The following is a 16,200-nucleotide window of genomic DNA, read 5'->3' as shown; positions in this document are numbered from 1 at the left end:
AAGAGAAGAGAGTGAAAGGGAGGTTAGGACTGTAATTAGTTAAGTAGTCGCTTAAACGTTGCCAAACGGCTCCCTCCCAACCACCCTTCGCCATTCTCCAATACTTAAACTACCCTATGCACATTTTTTTCTATTAAACTATTTTCTATATTTAATTATTGATGATTATATGAATAAGGTAAACAACATCGAACTCATAATAAACTGCTTTGATCATAGATAACACCACTGTAAATTATCTAAAGATCCACGTTAATAGTTATAGTTTATGTGTTTCAGTCATAGTAATGAGAAATATGATAATTTGGTTGACTAATGACACATTAGCTATATCCCTTTGTAAATTATCACAACTGTAACAACTCTCACTGAAATTAATACTTAGGATAATAATTGTCTATTAAGGAAACCCTAATTGAGACACCCAAGTGATTCTGCATAAACCCTAAAATTTCCAGAACAATTGGAATCAGGATCAGGGCCCCTAAAACTCAGGGGGGGGGGGGGAAACCCTAGTGACGATTATCTATAAATCTCGTTGTCAAATTTTAAAAATTAAAAACTGTCAACTCAGCATAGCTAGTCCCGAACCTAGCTACCCTATAAATAGACTGCTTCCCTTACGGACCGTAAGGGAAATGGCATACGGTCCGTAAGCATGTCCCAAAAATTACTATAAATAGCCGACCTTGGGACTTGAAACTGAAAGTTGAAACGACGTAGAAATTCACTGTGAACGTCGAGTTATAGCAAAATCAGTTCCAAAACACACACTAATTCACGAAGTGCTGCCGCAATCAGGGTAATAACTCAATCGCTATTACGATTCAACGTCCGATCGATTATAACTATCCAACGATTGTTTGTATGCTGCTCAAATTGAGCTTATACTTTGATTATTCATCGTGATTTCGACTTGAATATTTGAGTGCTGTTCGAATTCGGACTATGCTCTGTTATTCGTCGTGAATCCGTTGGATTATTCAGTATTGCACCGTATTAGTCGTTGTGAAGGTTTAATCTCGTGAATTGCCGTAACTGCTGTATTAGTTACTAACCCATTTGTGTGTGCATTATGTTAAATTAGGTTAATCAAGGCTAATCAGTAGGCTTATACTTTGCTCGTTAAATCTGCAATGTGAGTCATTCTCTTTTTATCAACTGTTTTACAATACTCCAAATTATTTTCCAAAGTTATAATTATAGTGATTAAGTTTATGTAATCACCAAATTACAGCCGGTATGTGGGGTATTGTGCACATTCCTACTGTTGTTATCACTTAAGGTGGGCGAACCTAAAATTTAGTGATATTCGTCATTCATTGGGGCAGCCAATGGTGATATGACCACAGTCACCGAAATGAGTCGAGTGACAAATACTGTGGGTAGTTGGTTTGATATCAGAAACATTATAATCTCTCTTAATACTGTAAATTATAACAAACGAGTCATTTTAGTAAACTGAATGATTCACTTAGTACTTCCCCGCTGACAAAATCTTTTTCAAACATGTTTCAGGTGATCTGTTGTGAGCTAAGAAAAGTGTGTGGAGCACTACCAGCTTAGAGAAGTGGCTCAATGTAAATAAATAAAGAAACATGTTTTGAGAAATAAAGATTTCCCTGTGAAATCACCTGATTATAAATTATGGGATTTATCCCTATATTATATAAAACGAGCAGTTTTAATATTAAAAAGATCCTGTTTAAAAAAAAAAACTTCCGCTGTCATTTAAACAGATACCAGGGGATTTCCTGCCTCGCGGCTCTGGACCGGGTTAAACCGGGGCCAAGGGCCGTGACAGGAAAAGGTGGTATCAGAGCCACTGATTTAAGCTTACTATTGATTTTAGCCTATTGATTAATTCTAATGGTCATTCTGTGAATATATGTTTTATTAATTGATTAATTGTTGAGTTACAGTATGGGTAAACAAAAGCTTTCTGCTATTTACCACAAGTTAGATACTGCACCCACAGAAAAAGGAACCTCTTCCTCCAAATACCCAGTAGATCCGAAAGAAGGGATTTTTGTTCGAAAAGCACAATATGAGAATCCTCTCACCCCAGAGAAAAGAAATTCGATCATTAGGAAAATCCAGAAACCCCAAGTCAAGAAAGTAAGGTTTAATCCAGAAATTCAGGAATTAGGCAATAATCCACCTTGGGAAGACCAATTAGATGAAAAATGGGCAAATCCTTATATGCTAGCTACCGTAGCAGAAAATGCAAACCTCTAAACTATCAATAAGCCTGGTCTAGAAGAAAACTATTATATAGTAAATAAATAAAACCAAGTGTGTTCTCTTTCCTGTTATCTTTTGTACGAAGTAGTGTGCAATAAAACTTCAATGTATATTTGTTAAACTTTGTTCCAAAGTTTTAACTTAGAATTTTTGTGCATTTTGCATATATGCTGCACAGCATGAATGAGATATCGGAAGCATTTCAGAATCTCAACCTCTACCCAGTACCAATTGAAGTCTCCCACGACTTTACTGGTTATATTGCTGACATAGAGGAACCCCTGGAATTCCAAGCTCCACCGCTGGAAAAAGCAAAACCTAAAAAGAGAAGAAGATATGTAGGATGGAGGAAAGTGCGCAGGAGGAAGCCAGCCACTAGGAGACTTCCTGAAATAGAAAATCCTGTGAGCAAAGGAAAGGAAATAGAAACCGGAGAGAGTTCCAAACAAGCAGAAATAGAACTAAGGGAAGATATTAAGCAAAAGGGAATAGAGATCGGAGAGAGCTCTAGGCAATCTGAAGAGATCACATTTCAAGACGAAATAGACCGTCTACTGGCAAATTGTGATGTCATAGAACCTATCAACAATAATCTCTACTCTTACCCTGCCACAGCCCAATTCCCAATAAACTTAGAACCAACTATTCCAGACCCACTAATCCACACACGACCTTTAGGCCAAATGGAAGAGTGGTGGACAAATGACTGGCAATTCCAAAATATGATCAATAGTCCTTATACTTTACTTCCTCAATTTGATCCAGAACCTATCCCCAATCCTCCAATGAGCAACGAAAACTTAGCCGAACTTCGTCAGTTCGGTGAAGAGCTGATAGGTACAGGGAATAGGATCCGGGAAATGGGGGAACAAATCTCCTGGAAGTACGACGAAAGGGAGCGTCGCTACTAAACTGCCAGTTGATCAAAAGAATAGTGGGGTTGGAAAGTTTGTCTGTATAATAATAGTAATAGTAAAATCTAACTCTGTAAAATGGGAAATAAAAAATTGTAAGAAAGATAGTGTGTATTGGCGCCTATATAATCTATCAAACAAAGTAGAAGTCGAGAAAATCGACAATTTTGGTTATAGATATGTGTTGTAAAGGTTTTATGTGTTTATGTGTAATTGCTTTATCTAACTAGCCATTATTTGACACTAATAAATTACACTTATACTAATTATCAGATGGAAAACGCTAGTAATGAACCAGTTAATGAAGAGAATCAATCTGAGCAAAATCAGGAAAACCAATACATGACTAGACAAGATATTGAAAATATCATTACTCAGGGGATAGCCAATGCTATTCCTGCAATCATGGCTGCTGCTCAGAAACCTGTTGAACCGCAACAAATCATTCCTAGTAAATGTACCCAGGAAGACAATTTTAGTCATAGTGTAAATAGAGGCGGCAATCATGACAATAATAATCCACGACAGGCTCCACCTTCTAAGAAAATGAAAGCTGCAACGCCTGATTGCACTTACAAAGAATTTCTTGCTTGCAAACCTGCTGAATTTGCAGGTAACGAAGGAGCAACTGCAGTACTGCGTTGGTTAGAGAAAACCGAAGCAGTAATTGCAATAAGTAAATGTGCCGAAGAAGATCAAGTTATGTATGCGTCAAATTTGTTCAAAGAAGGGGCGTTAGAGTGGTGGAACACTGTATTGCAAGCAAAAGGAAGAAGGGTGGCCTATGCAATGAACTGGGAAGAATTTAAGAATCTTGTAGAAAGAAAATTCTGTTCCAAATACGAAAAGGAACAAATGGCCAACAAATTCCTGAGTCATCGTATGATAAGCGTTGATTGTCGGGGATATACTTCGACATTTTTCGAATATGCGAGAGTGGTACCTACCCTGGCTTCGCTAGAACCGGTACTCATTTCCCGTTATATTTGGGGATTAATTAGTGAAATCCGTAACATCGTCAAAGCTGCGAGACCTCGTACTATTGACGATGCTGTGGAATTAGCTAATACCCTAACTGATGAACTGGTACGCACAAGAGAAGAAGATCGAAAGAAAGAATTGGCCCAAAAGATTACCCAAGGATTTCGTGTGGGTAGTAATAATAAATTCAAGAAGAGAGGAATGAGACAATCTGCAAACCCGCCTTTTTGCAAAAATTGCAGAAAGAATCATTTTGGAAGATGTAATACAATCTGCAACTTCTGCAAAAAGACAGGACATCGTGAAGAAAATTGCAAATAGAAAACCATAGTCTGCTATAACTGCGGAGAAACAGGACATTACAAAACAGAATGTCCTAAATTGATTAAAACCACAGACAATAAAGGTAAACCAGCTGATGGAACAACAAAGAAGAATGCCCGAGCATTTCAATTGACCACTCAGGAAGCCGAACTAATTCCTGATGTCATAGCTGGTACGTTTTTAGTTCATGACGTTTATGCAAAAGTATTATTTGACTCTGGTGCAAACCAAAGTTTTATCAATACTTCATTCTGCCAAGCTCTTAAATTACCATTAACCACCCTTAGGCAGATTTTACAGTCGAAACCGCAGAAGGGAATTCTGTTAACATAGATAAAGTTTTGCAAGAAGGAACAATAGAACTATTAGGCCATAAGTTTTCTGCAAATCTGTTACCTATGAAATTAGCCGGATTCGATGTGGTATTAGGAATGGATTGGTTAGTAGCCAACCATGCTCGAATCCTATGTGATAAGAATTCCGTAGAAATTCGTACCCCCACAGGAGAGGTGATTTTGATTACAGGAGATAGACCTCGAAAGCCACTGAAATTCATCTCAATGATGAAATTGGCTAGTTATTTGAGAAAACAAGAAATGGTGTATATGATTTCTGTAATCATTAACACTAAAAGTAAGGAACTACAGGACATCCCTATCGTCTCAGAATACCCAGATGTCTTTCCAGAAGAATTACCTGGATTACCACCCGATAGAGAGGTAGAGTTTAGAATTCATTTAATTCCGGGTACTACACCAATAGCTAAAGCACCTTATCGATTAGCACCCACCGAAATGCTAGAACTGAAAAAGCAATTAGACGAATTACTAAGCAAAGGATTTATACAACCTAGTTCATCCCCTTGGGGAGCACCAGTGTTGTTTGTGAAAAAGAAGGATGGATCGATGAGAATGTGTATCGATTATAGAGAATTAAATAAGGTTACAATTAAGAATCGATACCCATTACCTAGGATTGATGATCTTTTTGATCAACTTCAAGGCGCTAGATATTTTTCCAAAATAGACTTAAGATCTGGATATCACCAACTGAAGGTACAAGAGGAGGACATACCTAAAACTGCTTTCAGAACTAGGTATGGTCATTATGAGTTTACAGTCATGCCCTTTGGATTAACGAATGCACCCGCAACATTCATGGACATGATGAATAGGATCTGTAAACCATACTTGGATAAATTTGTGATCGTTTTCATCGACGATATACTTATTTACTCCAAAAGTCAAAAGGAACATTGTGAGCACCTACATGTACTCTTAACTTTGTTAAGAAAAGAGAAGCTCTATGCTAAATTCTCAAAGTGTGAATTTTGGCTGCAAGAAGTGCAATTCTTAGGTCATGGGTAAATCACGAAGGAATTCATGTAGATCCTGTTAAAATAGAAGCAATCACTAAATGGAAGGACCCACAAACAGCTATGGATATTAGAAGTTTTCTAGGCTTAGCTGGATACTACAGAAGATTTATTAAGGATTTTTCTAAGATAGATGTACCCTTGACTAAGCTGACCTGTAAAACCGTTAAGTTTGAATGGGGATCTAGACAAGAAGAAGCTTTTAAGATTTTAAAGCACCGATTGATAAATGCTCCAATTTTAGCCTTACCCGAAGGAACAGAAGATTTCGAAGTATATTGTGATGCCTCAAAATTAGGATTTGGATGTGTGTTAATGCAACGCAAGAAGGTAATTGCGTATGCCTCTAGGCAATTGAAAAAGCACGAAGAGAATTATACGACTCATGACTTAGAATTAGGAGCCATAATTTTTGCCCTTAAAATTTGGAGACATTATCTGTATGGAAGTAAGTTTACTGTTTATACAGATCATAAAAGTTTAAGGTACATATTTGGGCAAAAAGAGTTAAATATGAGGCAAAGAAGATGGATGGAAATCCTGAGTGATTACGACTGTGATATTCAATATCACGAAGGAAAGGCGAACGTAGTCGCAGATGCCTTAAGTCGTAAGTATCATAAGAAGCAAAAGCGAGTTCGTGCTCTTAGATTAAATCTACAAATAGATTTAATGGAGCAATTGAAGGAAATTCAGGAAACAGCAATCAAGGATGATGCTGAAGGAATGAAAGGTTACATAAAAGAATTGGAACAAGGAAATGATGGAATTTGGAAATTCCACAAGAAACGAATTTGGGTACCTAAGCAAGGAGAATTAAGAAATAAGATTTTAGAAGAAGCTCATAAATCTAGGTATACTATGCACCCAGGAAACAATAAGATGTACCAAGATTTAAGGAATAATTTCTGGTGGATAGGTATGAAAAAGGATATAGCCGAATATGTATCTAAGTGTCTAACCTGTTCACAAGTTAAGGCCGAACATCAGAAACCTTAAGGATTACTCCAACAGCTAGAAATGCCTGTATGGAAATGGGAACTCATGACAATGGATTTTGTTACTAAGTTACCCAAAACCAGAAAAGGTAATGATGCGATTTGGGTAATTGTGGACCGATTAACCAAATCAGCTCATTTCTTACCCATGAAAGAAACCTTTAGCATGGAAAGATTGGCCAAGTTGTACGTAGATGAAGTGGTATCCTTACATGGAGTTCCACTCTCCATTGTATCGGACAGAGATAGTCGTTTCACTTCTCAATTCTGGACTAGTTTCCAGAAAGCAATGGGAACCCGACTAAATCTGAGTACTGCATATCATCCACAAACCGACGGACAAAGTGAAAGGACAATACAAATTTTGGAAGACATGCTCCGAGCATGTGTAATAGATTTTGGTGGTAATTGGGATAACCACTTACCTTTAATTGAATTCTCCTATAACAATAGTTATCATTCAAGTATAGAAACTGCTCCATTCGAAGCACTGTATGGACGCAAGTGCAGAAACCCAGTTTGTTGGGCAGAGATAGGAGAAAATCAATTATCAGGTCCAGAAATCGTACAAGAAACTACTGACAAGATAACTCAAATCAAGGAAAGATTGAAAACGGCTCGAGATCGTCAGAAGAGTTACGCAGACAATCGTCGCAAGCCGTTAGAATTTCAAGTCGGAGATAAAGTACTCTTGAAAGTTTCTCCTTGGAAAGGAGTAGTACGATTTGGTAAGAAAGGGAAACTGAGTCCAAGGTATGTAGGACCATTTTCAGTAATACAACGAATAGGCCCAGTTGCTTATCGTCTACAACTAACAGAAGAACTAGCTGGAGTACATGATGTATTTCATGTATCCAATCTCAAGAAATGTTTATCAGACGAATCCCTGGTAGTACCTCTTTAAGATGTAGAGGTAAACGAAAAGCAGAAATTCGTAGAGAAGCCACTGCAAATAGAAGATAAGAAAGTCAAGTTTCTCAAACACAAGCGACTAGTACTAGTCAAAGTCAAATGGAATTCAAAAAGAGGACCGGAATACACTTGGGAGCTAGAATCAGAAATGAAGCGCAAATATCCTTATCTATTCCAGTAAATCTCGAGGACGAGATTTTTCTTAAGGTGGGGAGGATGTAACAACTCTCACTGAAATTAATACTTAGGATAATAATTGTCTATTAAGGAAACCCTAATTGAGACATCCAAGTGATTCTGCATAAACCCTAAAATTTCCAGAACAATTGGAATCAGGATCAGGGCCCCTAAAACTCAGGGGGGTAAAACCCTAGTGACGATTATCTATAAATCTCGTTGTCAAATTTTAAAAATTAAAAACTGTCAACTCAGCATAGCTAGTCCCGAACCTGGCTACCCTATAAATAGACTGCTTCCCTTACGGACCGTAAGGGAAATGGCATACGGTCCGTAAGCATGTCCCAAAAATTACTATAAATAGCCGACCTTGGGACTTGAAACTGGAAGTTGAAACGACGTAGAAATTCACTGTGAACGTCGAGTTATAGCAAAATCAGTTCCAAAACACACACTAATTCACGAAGTGCTGCCGCAATCAGGGTAATAACTCGATCGCTATTACGATTCAACGTCCGATCGATTATAACTATCCAACGATTGTTTGTGTGCTGCTCAAATTGAGCTTATAATTTGATTATTCATCGTGATTTTGACTTGAATATTTGAGTGCTGTTCGAAATCGGACTATGCTCTGTTATTCGTCGTGAATCCGTTGGATTATTCAGTATTGCACCGTATTAGTCGTTGTGAAGGTTTAATCTCGTGAATTGCCGTAACTGCTGTATTAGTTACTAACCCATTTGTGTGTGCATTATGTTAAATTAGGTTAATCAAGGCTAATCAGTAGGCTTATACTTTGCTCGTTAAATCTGCAATGTGAGTCATTCTCTTTTTATCAACTGTTTTACAATACTCCAAATTATTTTCCAAAGTTATAATTACAGTGATTAAGTTTATGTAATCACCAAATTACAGCCGGTATGTGGGGTATTGTGCACATTACTACTATTGTTATCACTTTAGATGGGCGAACCTAAAATTTAGTGATATTCGTCATTCATTGGGGCAGCCAATGGTGATATGACCACAGTCACCGAAATGAGTCGAGTGACAAATACTGTGGGTAGTTGGTTTGATATCAGAAACATTGTAATCTCTCTTAATACTGTAAATTATAACAAACGAGTCATTTTAGTAAACTGAATGATTCACTCAGTATTTCCCCGCTGACAAAATCTTTTTCAAACATGTTTCAGGTGATCTGTTGTGAGCTAAGAAAAGTGTCGTGGAGCACTACCAGCATAGAGAAGTGGCTCAATGTAAATAAATATAGAAACATGTTTTGAGAAATAAAGATTTCCCTGTGAAATCACCTTATTGTAAATTATGGGATTTATCCCTATATTATATAAACCGAGCAGTTTTAATATTAAAAAGATCCTGTTTAAAAAAAAAAAAATTCCGCTGTCATTTAAACAGATACCACGGGATTTCCTGCCTCGCGGCTCTGGACCGGGTTAAACCGGGGCCAAGGGCCGTGACAACAACCAGAGTTAAAAATACTATATTGTGAATACAACTTTCCGCACGATACGACAGTTTCTCACCGTTTCGTTCCAGAACCAAAAAAATACTATATTGTGAATACAGCTTAAATTTTCAACAAACATTTTGTCTCAATGTTAGGAAAACATAAAAACGAATACCATACCCTACCGATGTTCAAAGGGTATTGGTTTCGTTCTTCGCAGAAAAGGTTATTGTACCGGGTACAAAAAAATACTATATTGCGAATACAATTTAATTTTCAATGAACTTTTTGCCTCCATGTTAAGAAAACATAAAAACGAATACCGTACCGCTACTGATGTTTAAAGGGTATCGATTTCGTTCCTCCCGGTAGAGAAAAAAATTCAAATATATTTAACATGTTTGAGTTGACAAGATTGTAATTATCTTTTGTAACTTACATGTATTTTAATAGACACAAGGGTATAATTGTATTTTTCTTTCTCCATTTAATTAATTGGTTTTTGTTCTCTCATGATTTCTCTTTCCAATTAAAAGATTATTTAATTACAATCTCTATATTTTTTTCTCTCACAAATTACCTAACTTAAAATTTTATAATTTAAAAAAAATACAAACATTATCAAATATTGTTCCATCTAGAACACAATTAAAAATATTTAATTACATTCTCTATACATATATGTATTAGATCATGTGTTCGATGAAAAAATGCATAGCGAAAACACGATAATATACATGTGTATAAGTCTGCTAAATACCGACATGTATACACTATGTACTTGAATAATACACAAGTGTATACGTCTGCTATATACCGACCTGTATACACATATGTACTTGAATAATACACATGTGTATAAATATGGTTTATACCGACCTATGGGAACACGATGTAATAATACACAAGTGTATAAGTGTTGTATAGACTAACCTGTATATACATATATTAAAAAAACATAATTTAATTAGATTTAATATTTAATTTTAAAAAGAACATAAGAGTTTATTTAAAAAAACGTTAGCCCTTCAATCTCTTATAATTAAAATAATTGAGAAATAATTAAAATGAGAGAAAGAGAGTTAAGAGATGAGAAAATTAAGAGATTTTTCCGGTCATCTTCTCCGGCGACCCCAAGTTTTTCCCGTCACCTTCTCTGGTTAAAATAAATCTACGAGACTTAATAAATCAAACGCGAGGGTGTTGGTGATGACCAGTGGGGTTTCGATGACAAGGGAACAACATCACCATTTCTAAGACCATGCAAGAAAATGGAAGCTTTCAACTTGAGAACATATAGATTGAGAAAGAAACCCCCAAACCTTAATAGATCTAAGCATCTAATCTCCATCTTTGTACTAGCAATCTAAGCTTCTAATCTCCACTCGTACTCTTTGTTTTTCCGGTGAGAAACGTGCTTCGCAACTCCTTCATCAAGCAGTTTGCTGCATCTAATCTCCACTTGTAACTATGGCCAGAGATATTTGTAGATTGCCGGCGATTTGCAAAATTTTGCCGGAGATATTTGCAGGTTTGTGATTGGCCGGCGATTGCAGAAATGTTGTTTTGATAATGGTGGCAATTGAACGTTGAATGCTATTGGGTGGTGGTTGGTCGTTGTTCACATAAAAAGGGAAAAAGGGTAAGGGTGGGTGTGGGTGTGGTGGTTGTTTGACGGGGATGGTGGTGGTGTGTGGCGGAGGTGTGTGGTGGTGGTTGTGTGTGGCGGAGGTGGATGGTAACGGGTGTGGTTTGATGGTGGGGGTTGTATGGTCTTGTGGTGGCAGTGGTGTGGTGGTGTAATGGTGGTTTTTGTGTGGTTCTACAGGGAGATATGGTATTGTGATTAAACAACATTTTAACAATACCCCCTTATAATTTATAAATTTCAAAAAAATACCTCAACAGATGGCATAAAGTAACCTAGTTAGGTATTTGGATAAAAATGGAAAGAGTTACAAACGTGGGGGGCAATATGGTACAAAAAAGTCAATTTGAACGAAAATGACAAACATACCCAAATCTCAGGGACGATTTTGGCAATTAACTCTTTTTATTATTAAACTAAGCACATGCACACACACCTTTAAGGCCAGGGGGTGTGGCTTAACGCCACCCCGCCAACAAGGCAAACATTGTGCCCCTGGGGTGCCATCCTCCACACCGAGCTAATGAAATGGGGGCGCCATCCTTCTTCCACCATGCTGCTAACGAGCAAAAAAGGGGATGCAGGTGGGTCCCACCTCTTTTCAACCAATAAAATCTTTTTTTTTTAGTTTTGTTTAATAGATGGGTTTTATACCACACCCTGTAAGTTAAAGGAATGGGCTTTAAAGCCCCCCATATGATGTGGCGCCTAGTTAAATCTGACGTGGCGTGATAAAGTCCCTAAAGGCTTTATACCACACCCTCCAGCCTAACACCCTTTTAATACATGCATACACATATTCAACGCATAAGGTTAATTAACTGTTTTTGTAAATATCCAGTTTGTGTTAAATTATTATTATTATTATTTTAATTTAATTTATGGGTAAAATAAAAATAGCTTAAAGTTGTTTATTCGTGTTGATTTTTTCAAAAGATGTGATTCCTTATACAAATGAAAAAATATAGCTTTTATATCATATTTGATAAATACTTATATAATATATTTCACCAATTAAGGCATCTCCGGTCTAAACGTGCACTCAATAACCTTCAAAACCTTTGTGGTCATACATGTTAGTAATTTTTTAAGTAATAATAGATTTTAATAATTCTAATTATTAGTTGCTAGTTGACAATGGTTTTAATTTCAAAAATAAACCGTGGTGGTTCTATTTTTTCACCACGCGGACCTAGCTTATATCCAGGCGTAGCCCGGGCTACGGCTCAACTTTTTACCAGTAGTGTAAATTTTTTTTATTCGATTTTTATATAAAGGACACTCTAAACAACTACGAGGATACCCCTCAAAAAGGATTTTTTACGTGAAGTAAAAGACGACGATTTAATGGAACGATTTCAAGCTATGAAAAAAAAGAGAACAAATCTATTAGGTATTTGTTTTACTTTATTTATTTATTATCGTTTTTTTAATATTGTATGATTGCACGGTGAAAAAATATTTCTTTTTGGGATACCCCTGAGTTAATGTTCTAGTTCCGCCACTGTTTTTCACATATTGTAAACTAATTGACCTTTACTAATAGAACCTTAATTTTTATTTGTCCCATTTTCATTTTCTGTTAGCAAAAGTTTATCGGTTTACAATATGTGAAAAGGTGGGACCACCACTGCTTGTTTTTTAAGTTGGGACCGTTGCAGGCCAACGGCTAATAGTTAGGATTATTAAAATCCATTATTCCACTTTTAACGGCAAATTTTTTTAATCCATATTGTTTTTGGGACTTAACTCCAAGACGTAGGATTGTACCTGAAAATCTCAAAAAAAAAAAAATTATGAGCCCTGTGCGAGTATAACAAATGCGCCCCCAAAGAATTCCAACTTATGTTTCCTTAATGCGTTGCCGACCGTTTTGTTTGGTTTTTTATTGGGTTCGAAACCATAATTTAAAAGGATAATGGGTAATTGGGTAAAATAGTAAATGGGTTTAGTTAAAAGTTGGTTAAATATTTAGGGTGGAGGGAGTGGTCACCAAATTATAAGTGTTTTAACAATTTTCTAACCAATAATGTCATGTCATGTCAATTCTCACTTCACTCCTCATTTTACACTCAATCACTAGCAATTAACCATCTCTCTCTCCTCCATCACTTCTCTTCTCTTTCGGTTTCTCACCTCGTGAGTATTCACCGACTTGGACAATCCCCAATCACCGCTCCACCCTTGGTAACACCTCCCCTCGGTAAACTACCCTCCCCGCCCCACTCACCGCTACCACTCCGCCCACCCTTAGTGACCTAAAATAAATTAAATGTTAATTAGAAAGTGGGTCTAAACTAAAAAAATGTTTGTAAATTTAGTTATCCCGCATACTGTGGTGGGGGCACGGTGGGAACTCAGTCGTTATTAGCTTGATTCGGTATATGACTGGTGTAATATCCCAAAAATATATACGGTAATTAAGCCAAATTAACTGGGATGAACGGGTAAAATACCATTAGTGGTAAAAGCTAACCTGATAAACATTAGGATTTAATTAAATAAACCAAATGTTAAATAAAGATAAATGAATATCATTTCAAAATAAGTTTATAAAAGGCCCGGTTATCGGGATTTAATTTGAGTCGGTGATGTGCTTAAAATACAGCATATAAATTATATCAAATACGACGTAAAATCAACCATTTTTCGGTACTAATGTTGGAAAAAGCTTGTTATTCTGTTCCTTTTTAATTTACAGGGTCAAAAGAGCTTAAATGTGAAAAAGGAACAAAAAGATAGCAAAAACCAACATAAATACAAAGAAAGAGGAATTGACGCAACTCGCCAATGCCCAATTCACATCTAAACCACAAGAATAGCAAGATCAGAAGACCTGACACGGGGTCGTGTCCACCAGACACGGGCTGTGTCCGAGACTGGATACTGTGCAGAAGAAAAGACAACAGCAAAGGACAAAACTGACAGCCAACACGGGGCCGTGCTAAGCCAACACGGGGCGTGGTCAACTAAAAGATTTTCAGAATCTATGATAGTACAGCAAGTACATTGGCCACAGGCCGTGCCGTTGACACATGGCCTTGTTAGTACAAAACCTGACAATTAGTTAATGAGGAAGAGAAAGAGAGAGAGAGATGACCACGGGGCCATGCCAGGCGGGCACGGGTCGTGGTGAAGCCACTAATTTCAGCTATAAATAGATGGGCTTGGCTCCATTCCACACCATCCCTTGGCAAACTACTTCCCTCTCACTTGCCACCACTCCACCACCACTACAACACCATCATCAACCACCATCATCCATTTTCCATCATTTAGAGTGTATGTAGTAGTCTGGGGATCCAAGATTGATAGTAAGAGTCTTTTTCAAACAAAGGCCATGCTTGGCTAAACTCTTACATCACTTGGGGAAGACAAATCTTTTATGTATTTTCTTTTATGATTTCCAATCATTGACAACCTTTTAATGGGTATGTATTAATGACTTTAATAGCTAGTTTTTTATATTGAAGGCAAATTTATCTAGTAATTCTTCATATGTTGTTGATTCACATATTCATGTCTTTACGGTCTATATAAAGCGCGTTAATTGCCTGGAAGGGGGTTAGAAGGGTGGTTGGGTAAATTTTATGTCTCGTTTAGTGTATAGATCCTGCGAGAACCTGGTTCAAGCCTAGTAACACTTCACGAGTTGGAGCGAGCATTACCCACCACGGGAGAAGTGCCAAAAGCTTGAACCCCTTATCTACAAACTAATATTAAAACTTTAAACCAACCCTGCGAGGACTATATCCCTGCTGACTCAGACCAAAGGGTTGAGAGTGATCGCTGCCTGGAAGGGGGCCCACCACTTTTCGCATTAATAATTTACTTAGTTATCTTTCAATAATCCGAACTAGTGGGACCATATCCTTTCTGACTCAGACCACTAGGTTGAGGGTAACGTCGCCTTCACAAGAGGGGCCTACTACTGCAACTAAGATAATATCTTAAAATGCACTAAGTGCGGAAATCATCAAAATGATACATGAAAGATGAGTCGGAACCAAGTGATTCTTTCTTGTCTATCTGTTTTTACTTTTATTTTATTTTTGTTTTTTAGTTTATCATTTTTTCTTAGTTTTAAAATTCTTTTCTCAAAGTTTGGTTCGATTAGACATTAACGATAAGCCGGTATTAAAAGCTATTGTGTCATTGGACGACCTCGGTATCTTGCCATCTCTATACTACGTCCACGATGGGTGCACTTACCCTAGCGTGTGTGTAGAGTGATTGTAGAATATCGTGTTTTATAAATTTAAAACTTGAATCGGCGAGTAAAAAGAGCTAAAAATATACCAAAAAATGTAGACACCCGTACGCACGCCAGTCGGGTCGTAGCATCCCCGAACTAAATAAATAGAACTATCACTTTCGTTCGATAATTAACGAGAAGCAGGCAACTAGGAATATTAAAATACAACATATAAATTATATCAAATACGACGTAAAAGCAACCCTTTTTTTGTAACACCCCAAAACCCGAATGATTATATTTGCCGTATGTTCCTATATGACATAGCATGAAATAAATAACTAGGCTATTTAACCTAGTTAAGTGTTTGGTCAAAAGTATTAAATGACGAAAGTTGTGCCAAATATGTTTTAGTGGCAAACACAAGGGACTAAACTGGGATAAAATGAAAGTTGAATTATCAACTTAAAAGAAATCAACACACACACACAAACACACACTTCGTATTTGTTCATGAATGTTCAGGAGCTCTAAAGAGCCAAACCCTAATCAAGAAAGATCATCAAATTGAAAGGCTAGATGAAGCTTAAATTCATAACCGAGCATGGATTAATGATCACCTTCACAAGGGGATCATGAGGTATGTTCTAAAACTTAGATTGGTGACCTTGTATGAAGTGGGTTATGTTTAATCCGTGAAATTGGTTGAAATTAGAATGAATACTTGTTAATGCTAATATATTGAAGTTGAATCACGGTTAAATTTTAGTTATTTGAATGAATTAGAATGAAACCCATGCATGAATGTGAAGAGGATGATCATGAAGAAATTATAGATGTTATATTGTGATGAGCAAGGTATTAGATGATAGATTTTGATAGACAAACTTGATGTGAAATTGATGATTATGAGGTCTTGTTTGAATGTGGTGGTTCATGAGATGAAGTTGGGAAAAAC

This window comes from Helianthus annuus, chromosome 11 (genome assembly GCF_002127325.2).
Source record: "Helianthus annuus cultivar XRQ/B chromosome 11, HanXRQr2.0-SUNRISE, whole genome shotgun sequence".
Lineage (NCBI taxonomy): Eukaryota > Viridiplantae > Streptophyta > Magnoliopsida > Asterales > Asteraceae > Helianthus > Helianthus annuus.
This window is presented reverse-complemented; position numbering follows the sequence as displayed.